Raw genomic sequence first — 19,084 nt, forward strand, 5'->3', positions numbered from 1 at the left:
TGATTAAACCAAGTCGTCGGGACCAGCAATAAACACATAAAATAAAACAACAACAACCACCCAAAACGAAAACAACCCCACAACACAAAACCCACCAGAAAACACTTTTCTGCCTGATTAGCAATCTGAACAGATTTCCTGGGCGATCATACAGGTGGGACAGGGACTGTGAGGAAAGATCAAGACCAGGAGAAAGGAAGGAGGACAGCACACCTGCCCTGTTCCCTCCCTAGCAGCACACCAAGGCACCAAGGACACCAGGACTGTATAATCCCCGACAAGCCAGAAGGGAAACAAACAGAAAGCGAGTAAAATCTGAAAGACCACAGTTATTGCATTGTCTTTCCTAGAACACACAGTTATTGGTTGCTTTCAAAAGGTAGGGCATAAACTTGTCATAATGTCAATCTTTATACCAAAACCTGTCCTCATTAAAACACAAATATGCACTGTATTTTAACAGGTAGTATGTTATCAAGAAGTGTCTCTAGAATTTATTTAGTCAAATGAAATCTAGAAAAGCCAAGAAAAAGCCAGCTGCATACTAATCCCATGTAACTCCACTGGCTGAGGCTGTAAAGTCTTGGGGGGTAGAGTTGCCTTAAGTCTTTTGCACAGAGCATGCTTAAGCATCATTCCTCATCAATCAGCCCATCAGGGCTTATTCAGCCCTGGAATAATGGCCTCAGAAGGACTTTTTCTACATAAGTGGTTTAGGATACGGACGGACGGTTCATTGTAAGGAAAGGATTAGACATGTGGTTCTGTTTGCATTACACGCCACCAAAATATTTGATCAGTGACTGGAATAAATGAGGGATGCAAACTGCTATCCCTTATTTAGATGCATAGTTAAACTGCCTGTAGACATGCAGGACAGCCCCCTTACTCAACTGCCCGCTGAACTGAGGATTTCCAGAGCAAGAAGCAGAAATTGTCACGGCTTGAATTTGTTCATTACAAAAGCATCTTCTTCATTACAGCAAAACTTTTTTATCACTCACACAAAACACACACATCCCTGACGAGAAAGACGTGCTGCCTATGAGTCACTGAATCTCAAGTGCTGAGATTTTCTAAAAAAACATTGCATCTCATAGCCTTCACTGAGAGAATATAGAGATGATCCCATCATTGGGCATGATTATTGAGACCTTTTTCTAAATTATCTGAAATTTTATTGTGTTTCAAAGCAGCATTTTAATTTTGATTAAAATAATCAAAAGTGCAAAAAGCCAATATTCATGAATGGAATATTGAAAAGTGGGTATTTTTCAAATTCCTCAAAATACTATTACAACTAGAAATAGTTAGCTCCTGAACAACAAGAGACTTTTCAAATTGATTTTTTTTTTAAAGTTCCACAATTAAAAATAAATATTTACGCAAAGTAGGAATAGACCAAACCTGGAATGTCTTTTTATATGTAAACTATATATATTTGTCTATATGAAAAGCAAGCCTATTCCCTGCAGTGAAGCAAACAAGTATGTAACTTTCATGAATGCAATGGAGCCAGTCCTCTGAGTCAGCATCAAAATGAGCACCTTTCTGATGTGTCAAATCCATTCTGCAGTAACTCACAAGGATAACTAGGGATCAGCAACGCCAATCAAAATAATTCATATTATTTTACCATCACTGCATAAAGTGATATTTTACCCCAACTCTTGACACTATTGCCCTTCTCATATGAAGCTGTTAAAACTAAATAACACATCATATTTGAAACCCTACCCTTTCACTGTCATTCTCCATATAGGTACTAAAAAAGCTGTAACAAAACACAGCACCCAAATTTTCCCTAGAGCCCAGTACATTTGGTATCTGTAAGTAAAATGTTTCCTAGAAAGCCAAGATGAAAACAAGCCATTTCTATAAAAACTAATCACATATTTTGTTTAAAACTAGTACTCCGGCTATATTAAAATTGGAGAAAAAACAATGTTAATCTTACTAAAATGTAGAATTATGATTTTGGCACATTCCTTCCAAGGGGAGCTCTTTCTCCAAAGGAAGTAACACTTCTAAGTGTCAACTCAAAGCTTTTTCATTAATTTTCCCACACAAAATTCCCCAAAACGAAGTGAGGCAGATCACAAATGCTGTTCAAAATAAAGAACACATAACCTCTTTCATTCTCTAAATTAAGATAATTACACTTCACAAGGTATTTCTTGTACACAGAAGATAGAAGTTAAGTCATAGCCACTATAAAATTTTCAAGAAGAAATTCAAACTGTCTTAATTTCCTTATATAACAGGATCATAAGCCAAGCAGCCAAAGGAAATAAACTATATATTGCATACATTAGTTTAAGGGTTTTGATACAGGCCATTCACATAAACAAACCAGAGAAATATGGTTTACATGAAATATCTATAAACCAGGTGTTCAACTGGTTGGGAAAACAAGAGCCTAAGCAAAGACTTGTTATTGAACTGAAACACTCTATCAAGTAGAACCCAGCAGAGGTCTGCCATAAGGTATTAAATATTTTGAGACAACCTGGTAGGAGGAAAATAAGCTTACAAAGTTTGCAGATGTTAGCAAATTTGGAGTGACTGCAACTATTCTAGAACATGTTTAGTATTAAAAACAAGCGTGAAGTTATAAACCCCTGAGATGTGGAAATAATTAACTCCACAGCAATGGCACAGGGGAGAATCAGCCAGCCACCAGTTCTTTCAAAGCCAATTGAAATCTGTTTCAGTAGGTGATGAAAAAAAATTGAAAAAAACTCAGTTACCACTACCATACCACTGTAGAAAAACATATTCCACACTAGACAGGAGCACTATTTCAGGCTTGAAATGTCATCCTCCCATGGTACAGATCCCATGTCCATCTTATGAGAACCAACCACATTTCAGCAGACAGAAGAGCTTAGAGCAAAAGCATAACAGCAACCAGAGCACAGGGAAGCATCCCCTTGGAGAGTGAATGGCAGGAATGAGGACTGTGTTAGACCGAAAAATGAGTAAGGGGAGCTCAAGCAGGCCATTATGGTTCAGCTCTTCAAAGACATTTTGTGTTGCTGAAATAATGTGTGGTTAATCAGCATGATGAGTTTTGTGGTTTTTTTTTTTCCAGACTAGTTCCTGCCCAACCATTCTGCCACATGACTTTTTAGTCACAAAAGCCTGTTCCCTGCCCATTCATTTCTCTTCCACCTTTTGCATTGTCCCTCCTTTTGCTCCTACAAACTGACTGCACCCTGGCTGTATGCTGTGCTTCAGGGCTTAGTAAGCCTGACTTCAGTGACCAGCCAGTGCACCAAAGCGTTAAAACAGCAGACAGGGAGTCCACGCCAGATGCTGACTGTCATTTTTCCCCTTCCTAATCTCTAAATAACAAATGAAACAACTAAAAAAAATTATGCAAACACCTATGATGATGACGTGATTTTAAGGTACTATAATAACTTTTGCATAATAATCCAAACCTAAATGTCACACATTTAGCTTTTCAAACAAAAACTTCATACCCAACTCCTAATTGGGATTGCCTCCTTCACTGTGTGTTTCACAGTGAAAATATTTACTCCTTTAAAATTATACTTAGACAACATAACAATACTTTTAGGGAAGTGTATGCTACTGCTGCTTTCTTTTACTGAATTCTCTTAGCTTGTGGTCCTGTACCTAAGCATCTTTCTTCAAAGTCTGCCTTATCTCCTAAAACACTTTGCTAACAGCATTAACTCTTAGCTCTGCTCCTCAAACATAGCCACATGTATATACACACATAAAAAAAAGTCATTACAACAAAAATGCACTTTCCTTCCTGTGTAAAACCTGAAAACTTGTCCTTCTGTCAACTCACAAAAATATCCTAAATACCAATAGTTACCATTTTTGTCCTTCTTGCAACCCTCCACAACTAACGATTTAAATTGTAAAAACACACTTCAGCCACATAGACTTCCCTAGAAGCTTCCCTAGAATGCTTCCCTTTGAAGCATTACATCTTCCCTGAATGCCACAAACAAAACAACATGTCAACGGTGCCTAGTAAACTGAATACTCTCAGGATTGTTTTCCTGGCCCCGCATCATCTGCTCTATGCTAATTCATGGAGGGTAAGGCTGCGTAGGCCAAGAATGTGCCAGGGAGCACGCTGACAATTCAGCAACTGGACACCTCTGAGAGTTGCATTCCAGTGCCTGGGAATGGTCTGGGTCCCACAGCACCACGAACAGCCCAACAGCCGTGGGTCAGGAAGCATGCAGCAAATGGGGTGCACACACACAGTTGCTTACCAGGCTTCTTATGTGTTGTTAGGTGAATGAGGTTTTATGAAAACCTGTACAACCTAGATGTATTGCATATAAATAAATGCAGTATCTGTATGTTTTCTTTTCTGTGACAAAGTGATCAAGACCTGTGCTGCAGACACTTTGTCTGAAAATAAATTCTTCCTAATAAATTCTTTATTTGAGCTGTCTCCATTTGTCTCCCCAGCTTAGACTGCCCATTCCTAACAACAGTAAACTATTTCCAATTTAGGATTTAAAATTAACTTTTAAGAATACTTTCATCTAATTAATCACAGTGAAAACTTCTAATCATATAATTAAAAAACATTACACAGCTGCTACTGAACCATACAATCCAATGCTCCTGTGGCCCTGGCACTCCAGAATGCCCTATTTAAAGTTTGCACTAACAGTGCACAGTAACGAAAGTTTTCTGTTAACACATCCTGATGGGGCAAGGCAACGTTTGGGCATATAAATTCATTGCAAGTTAACAAAATAATAGTTTAGAAAATAAGTAATAAATACTAAAAGGCATTAATAAATATTTGGAATACGAAAATCACAAAGGACACAGCAAGCAATAAAGCTTTCAAATGTACTGACCTTATACATCAAGCATCTTACAAGAAAAGCTGTTTCATATCACTGTTTGAAATACAGGAATCCCTTTTAGAGAAGAGGCTGGTTTTACTCAGAGCAAACCATGCACTGAAATTAAAACTGTAATTTTTTTTGTAAAAAAATACATTAAGTGCATTTTTCCTTTATTTTTTTGCTTTTCTAATTATTGCAAAACAACACACGGGACAGTTAAAGCTTTACATTTCATTACTTTTATAAAAGATTAAACTTGGTGTTTAATAATCTTAATTCAGATTCCTTTTTGCATATGTTTGACTTTCAAAGATTCTGTTGCTTCATCAAACTAAGAAAAATCATGAACTGATTTAAAATAGGGCTGCCAAGACAATGGCATGTACCCCCTGTCCTGCACCACAATGGGCAGCAGCCTGCAGATCAAGTTGTAGATACTCAACATCAAAACAAAGTCATCCCCAGTCATCACCTCACTGATAACAATCTATCTGATGCCAAGTAATAAGCACCAGCTGATCAGCACCTAATACAAAAGGCCTATGGGCAGATTCTTTATGAGGAATTGCTGGAGCAGCAGCAGGAAGGAGGACACCCGGGCTTCTCAGCTTGCTCCACACCAGCCATGTCCTTCCCATCTCTGCCTGCAGACTGGGTACCCTACCAGCTATTAGGGCTTGGAGGATTTCCCTGAGATCCCTTCATTGCTACAGGCTGGGTATATAGGAAATGGCTTTCCATTTTTTCAATTGTGATTTGTGTCAGAAGAAACTATGATGACACAAAAACTTAATATTAAGATCTTAATTTTAAAAAGGGGAAAATAAAAAATAACATGGTAACTACTGCTTCATTCATAGCCACGTCTCTCTCATACAATTACCCAGTTCTAACATGGATATTGAAACACTGTATAATGTGATGATTTAATTAAAAACATTTATCTTGTGAAATAACGTATATATGCAAAGCATCAGGGCATTAGCAAAATACTCTGCATGTCACACACATCTGACAGAAATGCTGCAATTACAGAGATTTCAAATCTTGTACCGCAACAAATATTCTTGCCGTTTCTAAAGGTTGTGCAAGTTTATTATACACAGTCCTCTATGAATTAGTTCCAGTACACTTAAATCCAAATGCAAAATCTTTCAGGACATTTAACTTTAAATAAAATATTTTGTAAGAGCAAAGACAGCTGAAAATATTCAGAATTCTGGTTATACATCTTCCTAGCTGCAAGATGGAAATGAAAGCAAAATAAATCTGAAAGCTCTTTTGCTAGGGTATAAGATTTACGAAATGTAACATGAGGAAATGGTTTCCAAGTTTAACAGCTAGAATCACCAACATATCTCCCAAATAATATGTGCAAAATCTTAAAGTAAGGGAGATGACTTAGTTTGCTTTAGACACTTTTGCTCTATTATTTAAAAATGCTTGAGAGAAAAACTCTACATACAAATGGAAAATCTTTGGCACAATGTGCAATTTCATTTTCTGTTTATATCCCTCCTGATTTTGATAAAGATCAATGCAAAAATAGGCTATCAATCCTATTTCCCTCTCAGATTAAGGAATAAAGTTTAAATAATACATCTATTTGTTACTGGTTTCACTGTTGAGGTTAAGGAGGATAATAGGTGGTCTAATCAAGTATTCATTGCTTGTACTAACCCCAAATAATTCTGTGACATGAGATTATGTCTTCCTTAGTAATTTTCGGGTAGAACTACTGTTCCACAGCACCTATATTTCTGAACTTCAGAAGATCCCTTGATAATTTCCATTTGTCATAACTTTTTCTTGTCCAAAATGAAAATATTGTGTTACTTTGCTTAATAATGTTAGATGCCATCAACAGAACAAACTAAACACCATGTTACACTTCGATTTACTAAACTTGCTCTGGCAGACTATTTTTAAGCGTACAGCTCTCCAATATAATAGATTATAAATCACATTCATATGTTGATGCTAAGAAACCCTACATGCAAATCAGAATAAATGAAACCAACAAACAATAAGAATGCCAAAAAAGTAGGGCTTCCAGTTTTCTCAAAAACCAGTATCCATCAAAATAAAATAAAGCCAAAGCATCAGATCTACCATTGGCGAACTAGAACAATGCATTTAAACTCAAATTTAGAAGATCTGCATTTGTATTAGCCTATCATATTGAAAGTATCCAATTTCATACTTTAAATTGAAAATATTTACTTATCTTTTAGCTTTGGACAAGAAAGAGGCAATATGAATGAAATCAACATAGTTGTATAATAAATACACTGACATTTGAAACATGATGTTGACACATTAATGACTTTTATTATTAATTTTCACTAAAAAAGAAAAGTACTGAAGCATTTACCAATTAAATCAAATCTTGATTTTTATTAGCAGTGAAGATAAGTATCTCATGACCTGTTTCAAGGGCTAACCAGTACTTCAGCACTGATTTAGGACATAAATGAACTTTTTAATACAGAGATATTTCCTCACATAAGAAAAATCATCACAGCACCAAAATGGAAATATCTGAAAGGATACTACTGTCTTACGTATCTTAAAAATTGAAAGGTACTCAAATGCTAAGTGTGGATCATGAAAGAACAAACCCCATGCCCAACTCCCTGCCTCAAAGGTAGACACTTTCAAAAGGTCCAGTGAAAACTATTTAAAGCTAAACCTCTTCCTCTGTATGTGACTCTGATCTGTATGGTCATATAATCTTTATTACCTTAATCTGACAAATTAAAAGGAGGCAGTTGCTTTGGTTTGGCAAGAACTAGCAGGAATAATGCAAACTACTTTAAAAGGATATATTTCTCATTGTTACAACTTTCTGATAGAGATAAGAAGTCTGAAGAAGATGTGTGTGTGAAAGAATGCACTCTTACTCATCTTACTCATCTGTAAGGCTAGTTATGAAGTGTTGATTGGCAGCAACTGACAAAACAGAAAAATGACAGTTTCTCCAGCTGCATTATATATACTGAGTCTGGAAAAAAATGCAAACTAGTTCATCTCCTTTTGCTGTAGAAAGAAGGAGGGAATAACTTAATAGATAAACGTTAGATTTTTAGATCTATTAGATTTAATAGGTTAAATTAATAAATTAAGTTAAAGAATGACCATTGCATTTATCATTTGTTTAGCTCTCTTCAGATGTTTTAATAAGGTAGGAAATGTCTTAACTGGATCACGTTGTCATTGGCAAATTGAAAAGAACAAAATAAGAGAAAAATATTTTTTTCTAACAGTTGAAGATTAATTTCTACCCAGCAGAAATAACCTATACCATAAATGCCAAACTACTATGTTTCTCAACACAGAACAAAAGATCTGCAAATGCCAGCAAGACTACATTGCTTATGTCTACTTTAGTCTTACTTTTTTTTTTTTTTTTTTTTTTTTTTTTTTTTTTTTTTATTCAAGGTCATCCCAGCAGGAAATGAAAAACAGCCATCAGCATAGTAAAAACATTCAAACAGAGCAGAGCATGAAAATTGCACAAAAGAGGTTATATAATCAAGTCAGTGCAGTAACTGGATGATGTCAATGGCACTTTAATGCTGCTTTAACTACTGCCCTGTAAAAAAATGTGTCACTTTGTTGAACAAACAAAGAGAAGGCCACCACTTTAAAAAAATAAAACCAAACCTCACTTTCAGCTATAGCACTACTTGTAGTAAACCTCACTGCTAACACTGTAACATTTTCTAGAATACCAGAGGAACCAAGATTATTTTTTTTGACTGGTTTTAAGATTTAGCTCTAGCAATTCTTTTACGAACAAAATTACATCATTCTCCTTTTTCTTGGCAATTCATTTTCTGGATTAATTCTTCCCCAGTCTAATTACTGATAGAATATGTGATTTTCTTCAGTTTACACAGAGATTTTTATTATCAGCAGCACTCAGCATATAAAATAAATCAGCTGCATTTTTAGATGGGAAACGAAAACATAATTCTTACATGGTGTGTGGGTGTCATAGTCAATAATATTTAGTTTTCCATAATTTTAGTGACAAAAACAGTAGGATCACTAAAAATACTGAAATTTGTAGAACAGGAGTCAGAATATTTGGCAATACTCACCTTCATCATAAAACCATGCTTAAAAAAACATAAAGAATGAATTCTGATTGATGTATCAATTATCTAATTAAAATAATACCCAATTTGCACAAACATTTAAGATTTGTTGGCAGAGAATGCAGTTTTATAAGTCTTTAAAAATACATTTATCAGACACAGCTTTGGTGAATGGAGAGCTTATGATATATCCTTCTCCAAAAGCTAAGGATTTGTTTTAAATAACAATTATTTTCTCATTAGAGTTGAAAGGAAAACATTTAAATGTGAACTCAATGAAAAGCAATACAGTATTGTCTTACTAAGTCTGTAGATCCCCCTGCTGCCCTTGTTGCCAATTTTTCCAACCAGCTATGCAGTACCATTAACAGGACTCGAGTGGGATTTACTGGTTCAAAGTTTTAGGCATGCAGGTTTAATTGTCAAGAATTACACATGGAAATTTTACCATGGCATGATCATGGCTCTGTCTCATCCACCTTCAGAGTCCTCCAAAATACATCCACTGCAGAAATAATGTATTTTGAAATTTAAAATTTTACTTTAGAATGAGAATTAGAAACAATTATATCTTACCAAACCAAAACACACAAACAAAAACCCCTCCTTTTAACAGTATGGGTATGGTTCTAAGAGGCATAACGCTATTTCTGCAGTCTGAAGAAACAAGAAGAAAACGCAAAAATCTGTCTATTTCTCCAAGAGAGATTTTTTTCTAAACCTGAACAATGAAAAGGTTGTTGACAGTACAGCCATGTACCGATAATCATTACTGATTATTTTTGGCAGAAATACACTTGGGAAAGGGCTGCTTTCTTGTCCTGCATTTATACCATGCCCAATAAAATAGGGCATGATAGCTGTGCCTAAGTGCTGTGTTCAGACAAATACATGATGTTTAAGGTCTTGGGTCAAGGAAAGAGTGAACTAATGGTTGGCACAGTCTGTCTTGTAAAAAGCTACTGATAAATCAAAATATTTTTAGAGGAGTAGTGAGATGTTGGAGACACAATCTCTTCTCAGTTTTCTTCTCAATATTTATTTTTTCAACTGTATTTTTCAATCAAAATATAAGTTTCTCCTCTATAGTAGGCTAAAGAAGACACCAAAAATGGAAGCTGACTAGTTTATGGCATACCATGAACCACTGAAACAAATGCAGTAACAATTTCATTTGGTTTTGTAGTTAACAGTTGTGTGAATTACTGTGGAAAAACTCCACAGAAATACTGCTTTATTCTATAGTTATAAATTAATCTCCCTGACACCCCATTCTGCAACACCAATAATGTTTCTGCACTTTTCTGTCTCACAGGAATGTTTAAGTCTAAACTCTATATCCATGAAATACTGATATTCTTAGAGGAAAGGACTGAAAGCCAGAAGGAAACTTGATCATCCCCTGACCTCCCACACAGGACAAGTCACACAACAGTACAAAAGTTCCTGTCTTAAGGCAATTAGTGCTGTCAGAGCTGAGCCACTCCTTTGACAAAAATATAAAACTGTTCAAAAACACTATGGATCAAGAAAAACCTAATGACTTGCTAGTCATTCTAGTAGTTAAAAATACTCACTGTTAAAAATTGGATAATCTCATCCTACTTCCAGCTTGAGCATGTTTATCTTCAGTTTTTAATCACTAGAAGTAAACAGCTGTAGCTGAGGAGTGGCACTGACCATTTTTTCTTAAAACGGATCCAGAGGAGTTAAGCACTGAAGTTCATACACATTTTTTTCTTTGCAGCAACAGTTCTTAAAGGTTTAAAAATAAATCCTAAAACTCCAAATATGGGTGGGAAGGACAATATATTCACAATTCTTTGTAATTTTTCCTGATTTTGTTCTATGGCAGATAAGTCTTTCTTTATCCATCCATCCAGGAAAATGGATGCAGGTGCAACGCAAGCAAATGAACATGCATACTCATAAAAGAAAATACACATTGATACAGAAGAAGGTATCAGCAGTGAGCTGAGGGCAATGAGCTCTCGGCAACAAAAGATCCTACAGCTGAAAACACAGATATGAATGAGGGCTGGGAAAGAGGTAACAAACTGTGCAGGCAAATCCTAGTATGGAAGTGTGATTTCCCTGTCAGTGCACTTCGGGCGGGTGGGGCTTTTCATTCCTCAGGGCAGGCAGCCTCACTGATGCAGTGCATGTGAGCTTGCATTATATTTATTAGACCAATAAATAGCATTCAGCATCTACAATGCTGATGACCTTATTAAAGAATGCCCATTTTGTCTCCTTCAATTCAAAAAGTCTTGCAGTACAAGATCAACATCAAGCCAAAGGATGTGGAAAATTGAAGGAATTGCTGCATCTGAAAATAACATCTAAAATTGACTCAAAAGCCTTTATTCATTGTAAATCTATAGCCTGTCTTCCCTCTCTACTAGGTGGATTTTATCAGAGTATATTTCCAACTGTTATGTACTTTCCAGTTATTTCCAATACAGTGATTGCTCTATTAGATTCAGACAAACTCAGAGGTGTCGTCAGAATTTATCTGGATACCTGTTCTTATAGAATTCCAAGGACATTTTACTATTAATATGAAAAGCATTATTGGCTTGCATAAAGAGTAAAAACAAAAATTTGGGTACTCTATCACTTGGCTACAGACCAGCTTCCTGGTTTCAGACAAAGCCACAGCTCTTCCTTCCACTTCATGGAAAATCCCAGGTCACCTCACTGAAAAAGCTGCAGCTCTTGGAATCGTATTTTCTGTTTCCTGAGGTTAACAGGCTGCCAGAGCAGATAAATCAGCTATTTTCTTGCTCTGCCTCCAGCTCCTCCTGCTCCTGGCAAAGAAAACTCAGAAGAACTGGGAGTGACAGGGTTGTGTTAGGACTCCTCTGATACTTATCTCCTCATTCCTCATCAGTGCAGACAGTGTTCGAACAGGCATCTGTGTGTTCCTGTCTCTTGGAGAAGAGAAGCTGCTTTCTGCCTATGAAAAGCAATGGAAGCAGCTGCTAGAAGACATTCAACCTTAAGGTACCCAACTGAATGACTTTCAGGGAAGGGAATCTCTGGGAACAGATATTACTCCTGCCTTTTTCTTCTTGCTATGTGCATACTAACAGATATCAAAATTATACACAAAAAACCAAATAAAGCAATTCAGAGCCATTACTCATTTCCAACTCCTGCTTCCTACTCATTAGGGAATGAGTTACCTTACAGAACACATCAAAAGATTATATAAAAAATTGATAAATATTATGCTTTATACTATTTTATAGTCTTCCATAACCGGAATTAATCAACAAATAATCATTTTTATTTCACATTCCAAAAGTAGAACTGAACTAAATAATATGCCTACAACTTCTTTCCCTACACATTTATTTTTCTTCTTTCTCTACCTATATTAAATCTGGATTGGCCAGAATGAAAAAAAACTTGGAAAACTGGATTGCTGCAAATTATAGATATGTCTGAAATTTCTAAATAAGTGTTAGCAGTCTTGCCCATGCTTGTTAGTTATTTTAAATCCCAGTGGCCTCAAGAGATCACATCTATTTTGCTTTATGTCATGCACCCTCTTCCTAGTAGTTCTAATATTGGAAGCATTAAATCAACAGTTACAGAAACACAGAATGGTCAGGGTTAGAAGGGACCTCTGGAGATCATCTAGTCCAACTCCCTTGTAAAGCAGGTTCTCCTAGACCAGGTTGTACAGAATCATGTCCAGGCAGTTTTCTTGAGATTCCACAACCTCTCTGGGCAGCCTGTGCCAGTGCTCTTACATCCTAAAAGGAAAGACATTTTTCCTCATATCCAGATGGAACTTTGTGTTGCAGTTTGCACCCATTGCCCCGTGTCCTGTCACTGGGCACCACTGAAAAGAGCCCGGCCCCATCCTCTCGACACCTGCCCTTAAAGTATTTGTAGGCATTGGTAAGATCCCCTCTCCTCCAGGCTAAACAGGCCCAGCTCTCTCAGCCTTCCCTCACAAGGAAGATGCTCCAGTCCCCTCATCATATTTGTAGCCCTCCGCTGAGCCCCCTTCAGCAGTTCCCAGTCTCTCTAGAACTGGGGAGCCCAGCACTGGACACAGCACCCCAGATGCGGCCTCACCAGGGCAGAGCAGAGGGGCAGGATCACCTCCCTCCACCTGCTGGCCATGATCCTCCTGATGCACCCCAGGGTCCCACTGGCCTTGGCCACCAGGGCACACTGCTGGCCCATGGGCACCTTGCTGCCCACCAGAGCTCCCAGGCCCTTCCCCGCAGAGCTGCCTCCCAGCAGGCCAGCCCCAGCCTGTACTGGTGCGGGTGGTTATTCCTGCCCAGGGGCAGGACCCTCCACCACTTGCCTTTGCTGAACTCCATGAGGTCCCTCTGCGCCCAGCTCCCCAGCCTGCCCAGGTCTCGCTGAATGGCAGCGCAGCCTGCTGGGGTCTCAGCCACTCCTCCCAGTGCTGTGTCACCAGCAAACGTGCTGAGGGGACACTCCGTCCCTTCATCCAGGGCACTGGTGAACAAGCTGAACAGGACTGGACCCAGTACTGACCCTTAGGGAACACTGTGAGCCACAGGCCTCCAGCCAGACTCTGCATCACCGATCACAACCCCCTGAGCTCTGCCACTCAGCCGGTTCTCAGTCCACCTCACTGTCCACCCATCTCACCCACACTGCCTGAGCTTACCTGTGAAGACGTTATGGGAGACAAGTGTCAACAACCTTGCTGGGGTCAAGGTAGATAACATCCACTGCTCTCCCGTCATCTACCCAGCCAGTCATTCCATCAGAGAAGGCTATTAGATTGTTCAGGCATGATATATTGACTACTCCCAATAACCTTCTTTTCCACCACACACTCGGACATCATCTCCAGGATGAGCTGTTCCATCACCTTTCCAGGGATGGAGGTGAGGCTGACTGGCCTGTAGTTTCCTGGGTCCTCCTTCCTGACCTTATTGAAGACTGCAGTGACATTGCCTTTCCTCCAGCCCTCAGGCACCTCTCCTGTCCACCGTGACCTTTCAAAGATGATACACAGTCGCTCACCAATAACATCTGCCAGCTCCCTCAGCACTCAGGGGTGCGGCCCATCAGGGCCCATGGATTTGTGGGTGTCAGGTTTGCTTAAATGACCTCTAACCCAATCCTCCTGAAGCAAGGGAAAGTCTTCCTTTCTCCAGACTTCCTCTCTTGCCTCCAGGGTCTGGGATACTGAGGGCCAGCCTTGACAGTAAAGACTGAAGCAAAGAAGACATTCAGTAACTCTGCCTTCTCTCTGTCCTTTGTCACCAGGGCACTCATCTAACTCAGCAGCAGGTGCATCTTCCCTTATCTTCTTTTTGCTACTGAGGTACTTGAAAGAAGCCCTTCTTGATGTCCTTGAAATCTCTCACCAGATTTAATTCCAAATGGACCTTACCCTTCCTCCTCACATCCCTGCATGCTCGGACAGTGTTCCTATATTGCTCCCAAGTGGCCTGTCCCTTTTCCCACATCCCATGAACTTCCTCCTTCTGAGTTTTGTCAGAAGCTCCTTGATCATCTATGCAGGCCTCCCGCCCCCTTTGCTTGATTTCTTACTCATAAGAATATACTGATATAGAGCTTAGAGGAAGTGTTGCTTGAATATTAGCCAGCTCGTTTACATCCCCTTAACTTCTAGAGCCCTAACCCATAGGATTCCTCCAAGCAGGTCCTTGAAGACACCAAAGAAGTCCAGGGTTGCAATCCTGCTTGCTGCCCTGCTTCCTCCACACAGCATCCTGAACTCCACCATCTCATGACCACTGCAGTCAAGGCTGCCCCAAAGCGTCACATCCCCAACCAGTCCTTCTCCTTCTTTGTTTGTGAGTACAAGGTCCAGCAGCCTCCTTTGCTTGTTGGCTCCTCCCCCACCTGTGTTAAAATGTTATCACTACTCTGCAGGAACCTCCTGGACTGTATATGCCCAACTGTGCTGCCTTTCCAGCTGGTATCAAGGTACTTGAACTCCCCCATGATAACCAGGGCTTATGATTGTAAGCCTATCTCCAATTGTCTGTAGAAGGCCTCATCAACTTCCTTTTCCTCATCAGGTGGCCTGTAGTAAATATCCACAATGATGTCACCCACATTGGCCTGTCCCTTAATCTTTACTCATAAGCTCTTGTCTCATTCTGCATCCACTCCTAGGTAGAGCTCCATACATTCCAGTTGCTCCCTCACATAAAGAGCAACTCCACCATCTCTCCTTGCTGGCCTGCCTTTCCTAAAAAGTACATAGCCATCCACAACAGCATTCCAGTCATGAGCTATCCCACCATGTGTCTATAACTGCAATGAGATCATGTCCCTGTGACCACTCTAATTCTCCCTGTTTATTCCCCATGCTGCGTGCGTTGGCAGACAGGCATTTCAGACAGGCAATTGAGCATGCAGATTTCCCAGGAGGGGTGCTTGAGGATCCGCCACAGCCACACACACCCTTGAGGTGCCTGGCCTTCTGGTACACATCGTGGGAGGCAGCTAAGGAACATACATCACTGCTCTGGTTGGCCTGGCTTATTCCCCAGTTGGATGTGATGGCGTGAGCATTGCCACGTTGGACCCCCTTCCCCTCAAGTCCTTCAGCTAAAAGCCCACCTCACCAAGCTGGCCAGCCTGCTGCCAAAGATGCCCTTGCCTCCTCTAGACAGATGAACCCCATCCCTCCCTAACAGGCTGTAATCAAAGAATGTCCCATTGTCATAGAAGCCAAACCCCCTCAAAATGGCACCAACCGCAAAGCCAGAGGCTGATGTTCATTATGATGTCTAATTAATTAAAAAACACTTTTTTATATCTACGTAACTATTTCTTCATATTAACGAAGTACTAAAAGTATCAGAAAAAAGCATGAAACAGTTTGACAGGAAGCATTTTTACACACTTACATGTTGTTACTAAGGCCAAAAAATTAATTTCTGAGTATAAGACAATTCTGTGCTCCTTCAGTCTTCACAGTTTAATGCCAATTTTAAAGTTATAATTCAATCTGATTTTTTCCACTTTGAACATGTTCCAACTTACATCCTTGTTTTCATTACCCCCTATCAGTTACAAGCTAGCTATCACTCAGGCCATATAAATACCATTTGGGCCATGTGGAAAGCAACCCCACATGCCTCCCAGTAACACATCATAGCTAACGTGGATTCTCAAGGGGTCCTTCCTAGCGTTCAAATGGAAAGAAAAACGCTTTCAACCACCCATGTATGCAAAAGAAGGGGAAAAGTTAAAACATTTTATTAGTATTGCCAAAGTAGAATGAAAATACTAGAAACATCTCTGAAAGGTTAAATAAAAACCTGCCTTTTACGAAAATCAGATGGTTTAAAATATCCATATAATAAATGAAGTAGCATGACAACTCAATAGATGGGAGATCTATTAAAAATTAATTTGTGAAAGTTAAAATTGTAAACGTTTCCAAAGGCACATGCTTTGGCTGCCAGGTGGCAGTGGCAGGCCCGGAAGGGTGCAGAGCTGGTGGGCAGCAGCTCTTGCTTCCAAGGCAAGGAGGGAAAATGGAACGGGACCTTTTCTGCAATAAGATCTCAGCAGGAAGACTCTGTGCATGCCAAACCTGCCCCTTCAAATCCCATCTCAAACTCTAGGCTATTTTTACGGTTTTCCCTGAGGGCAAGCCTATTTCGGTGAGGCCCCATGGGCAGTTAACAGCTTCCCTCAGGAAGCAATGCCTCCCCTCCTGCCCCCACCAGGCCACCCTTTCCCTGGGGGCTAACATGAGTGGCCACAGACATTGCAGCCCACAAAATCAGGGAAATGATTCAGAGTGAAAACAAATGTTTTCCCCTTATTTTTCAGCTAACTCTCAGAATTGACTGAGAAGACCAAGGGCAGGAATGAGCAACTACTGTTGGCACCCAGCAGCCAAAAGAAACCCAAGTACCACCCACAGGGTGTTTCTGGGTTGTTTTATTTTTTTATTATTTTTTTTTTAACTGCAAAGGGGTACAATTGCTGTTATGTAAATTAAAACAGAAAATTGAAACAAAACAAATAGGTACAGACTAGCATTAATATACTAAATAGAGCAGCTACTTAAATACATTAGATTTACTATTTCCTCTTAATAGACAGCATAGTCATCACAAAAAAATAAGTTTGAGTACTATGTACAGCCAAAAATTTAAAAACAATCTTGGTTTTAATAAGAAGATATAGCTACTAATTTTTACAGCTTTGAACAACAGATTCTTCCAATGTTTCTACTACCCAAAAATACATATTTACATGTCTAGGAAATGTATAAACTACTAATACTGTGCTTGACTAAGAACACTGTCATACATGTGGCTTAAAAGCCAGTGAAAAAATCCCTTCCACAAATATTATACACCAAATTTTAACTTCACCTGAGAAAGAATCCTCTGGACCCACAGCTAAATTATTGATGCTGTAAGACTGGTCAGAAGCACAAATAAACCCTCTGGTCCAGAGGCATACAAATGCCAACTTAGGGCTGGGTTTTCCACAAATACTTAAGGCACCTTCAGTAGAATTTAAGAGGCTGAAGAGTGCAAGCCACACAGCACTCAACCTCTTAAGCACATAAATTTCTACTGGTAAAGTTTCCTCAAGCATCAGAAGTTGTGCTAGTACAGTAGTGTCATGGCTGAAATCTCTCCTGAGAGATTATACACTTGATCTGGTCTCTGGAGGGCCAAATCCTTCCCATGTCTAAACCACACTGCTGAAGATAAAATGTCCATTAAGCTCAGCCTTATTTCCCACCCACTGAAGCTTTGTCACAATGCAGTGAAAAGCAACAGATTTTAGGAATCAAAGAGACACCAACCAAGATGAAAAACAAACAAACAAACAAAAAACAACAACAACAAAAAAACAACCACCAAACCATCAAATTTTAAATCCACAAAGGTATTCAAGAAGTTTTTCAAATCCTGCTGCTACTTGAAATCTCTAGTATGTGGGTCCAGATCTTACAAATAATTTATTTTATGGGATCTGCCATCATGACCAATTATCTCCAAAGTTCAAAGTTAAAAAATAAATTAATTCTACCCCAATCATCAGCTTCTTTTTAAAGCAGGTTTTTTATGTATACTGTCCAGAAGATTAACTCCTGGAAAATTAAATATCCCTTCAGAGGAATAATGATATTTTCAAAGCAAAGTCAACCTACAAAATCCAATAACTAAATAAGAAAATATTTTAATATTTAAGAATCCTACAAATTCTCCTTCAGATAACAGACTAAGATATCTTTTGTATTATAGACTAGTGATGATATATATATTTCTTCTGATTTTCAGGAGAAGAGTTTGGGAAGGTAGTTATGGAAATATAACAATAAAAAAACCCTAACAACAATCAAACCCCAACCAGGATACAAGTTCTGCCATAAACAGTATCTGACAGGCAAAACAGGTACTTGCTCTGTTCTAATGCTATTAAAAAACAATTCCTCATGGATACCCACAGAAAAAAAGTGAATGAAGGGTAATAGAAAACTGTTACCTGAAGAATCTGGGTTGCACAGAAATTACTGGGTTTGTATATACTGTGGGAATTCAAGATTTTACCAGTATTGAAAAGACAAAACTAATTTGAATTCAATTTGATATTGCTGAATTATTAGTGCCAAACCACAATTAGCTCTTATACATTTCTTTGATGAATACGGGATTATAAACACATCGCATGGAGTTACAAAACTGACCTACATAATATACCAGAGTACTTGAGTGTGTGGGCTGTATGCAAGTAATTTGCCTACTCTATCTGTTCTCTAGGTGTTGTTTGCATTGCAAGTTCATTAAAAATTGAAAACTTCCCCTGTACTATCTAAAGTATTTGGCATACCCACAAATTTCTTCAAAGGATAGTTCTGTCTTACATCTATTAATGGATAGATCTTTTATACAGATATGACCAGTATAAAGATTGGCACTGAATGCTGGTTAATGTTGGGGTTTTTTATTATAAACCTTGCTTTCTGTCACTTAATTACTTTTCCAACCTTTTCAACTGGAAACATCCAATGAATACTGTCTCAGACTATTTTTACATTTTAGACAAAATTTTTCTATTTCCACTTCTTTCATGCAATTCGTCACTTGCAAGATGTATCCAAAATGTTTA

The 19,084-nt window shown here is 38.7% G+C and overlaps 1 protein-coding gene across 2 annotated transcripts in view; it reads right to left on the minus strand.

Annotated features, from left to right (window-relative positions):
- Positions 1 to 19,084, minus strand: part of PXDN (peroxidasin) — a 90,333-nt gene that overhangs the window by 60,117 nt on the left and 11,132 nt on the right. The window lies entirely within an intron of this gene.

This window comes from Falco biarmicus, chromosome 6, assembly GCF_023638135.1.
Source record: "Falco biarmicus isolate bFalBia1 chromosome 6, bFalBia1.pri, whole genome shotgun sequence".
NCBI classification, from domain to species: Eukaryota; Metazoa; Chordata; class Aves; order Falconiformes; family Falconidae; genus Falco; species Falco biarmicus.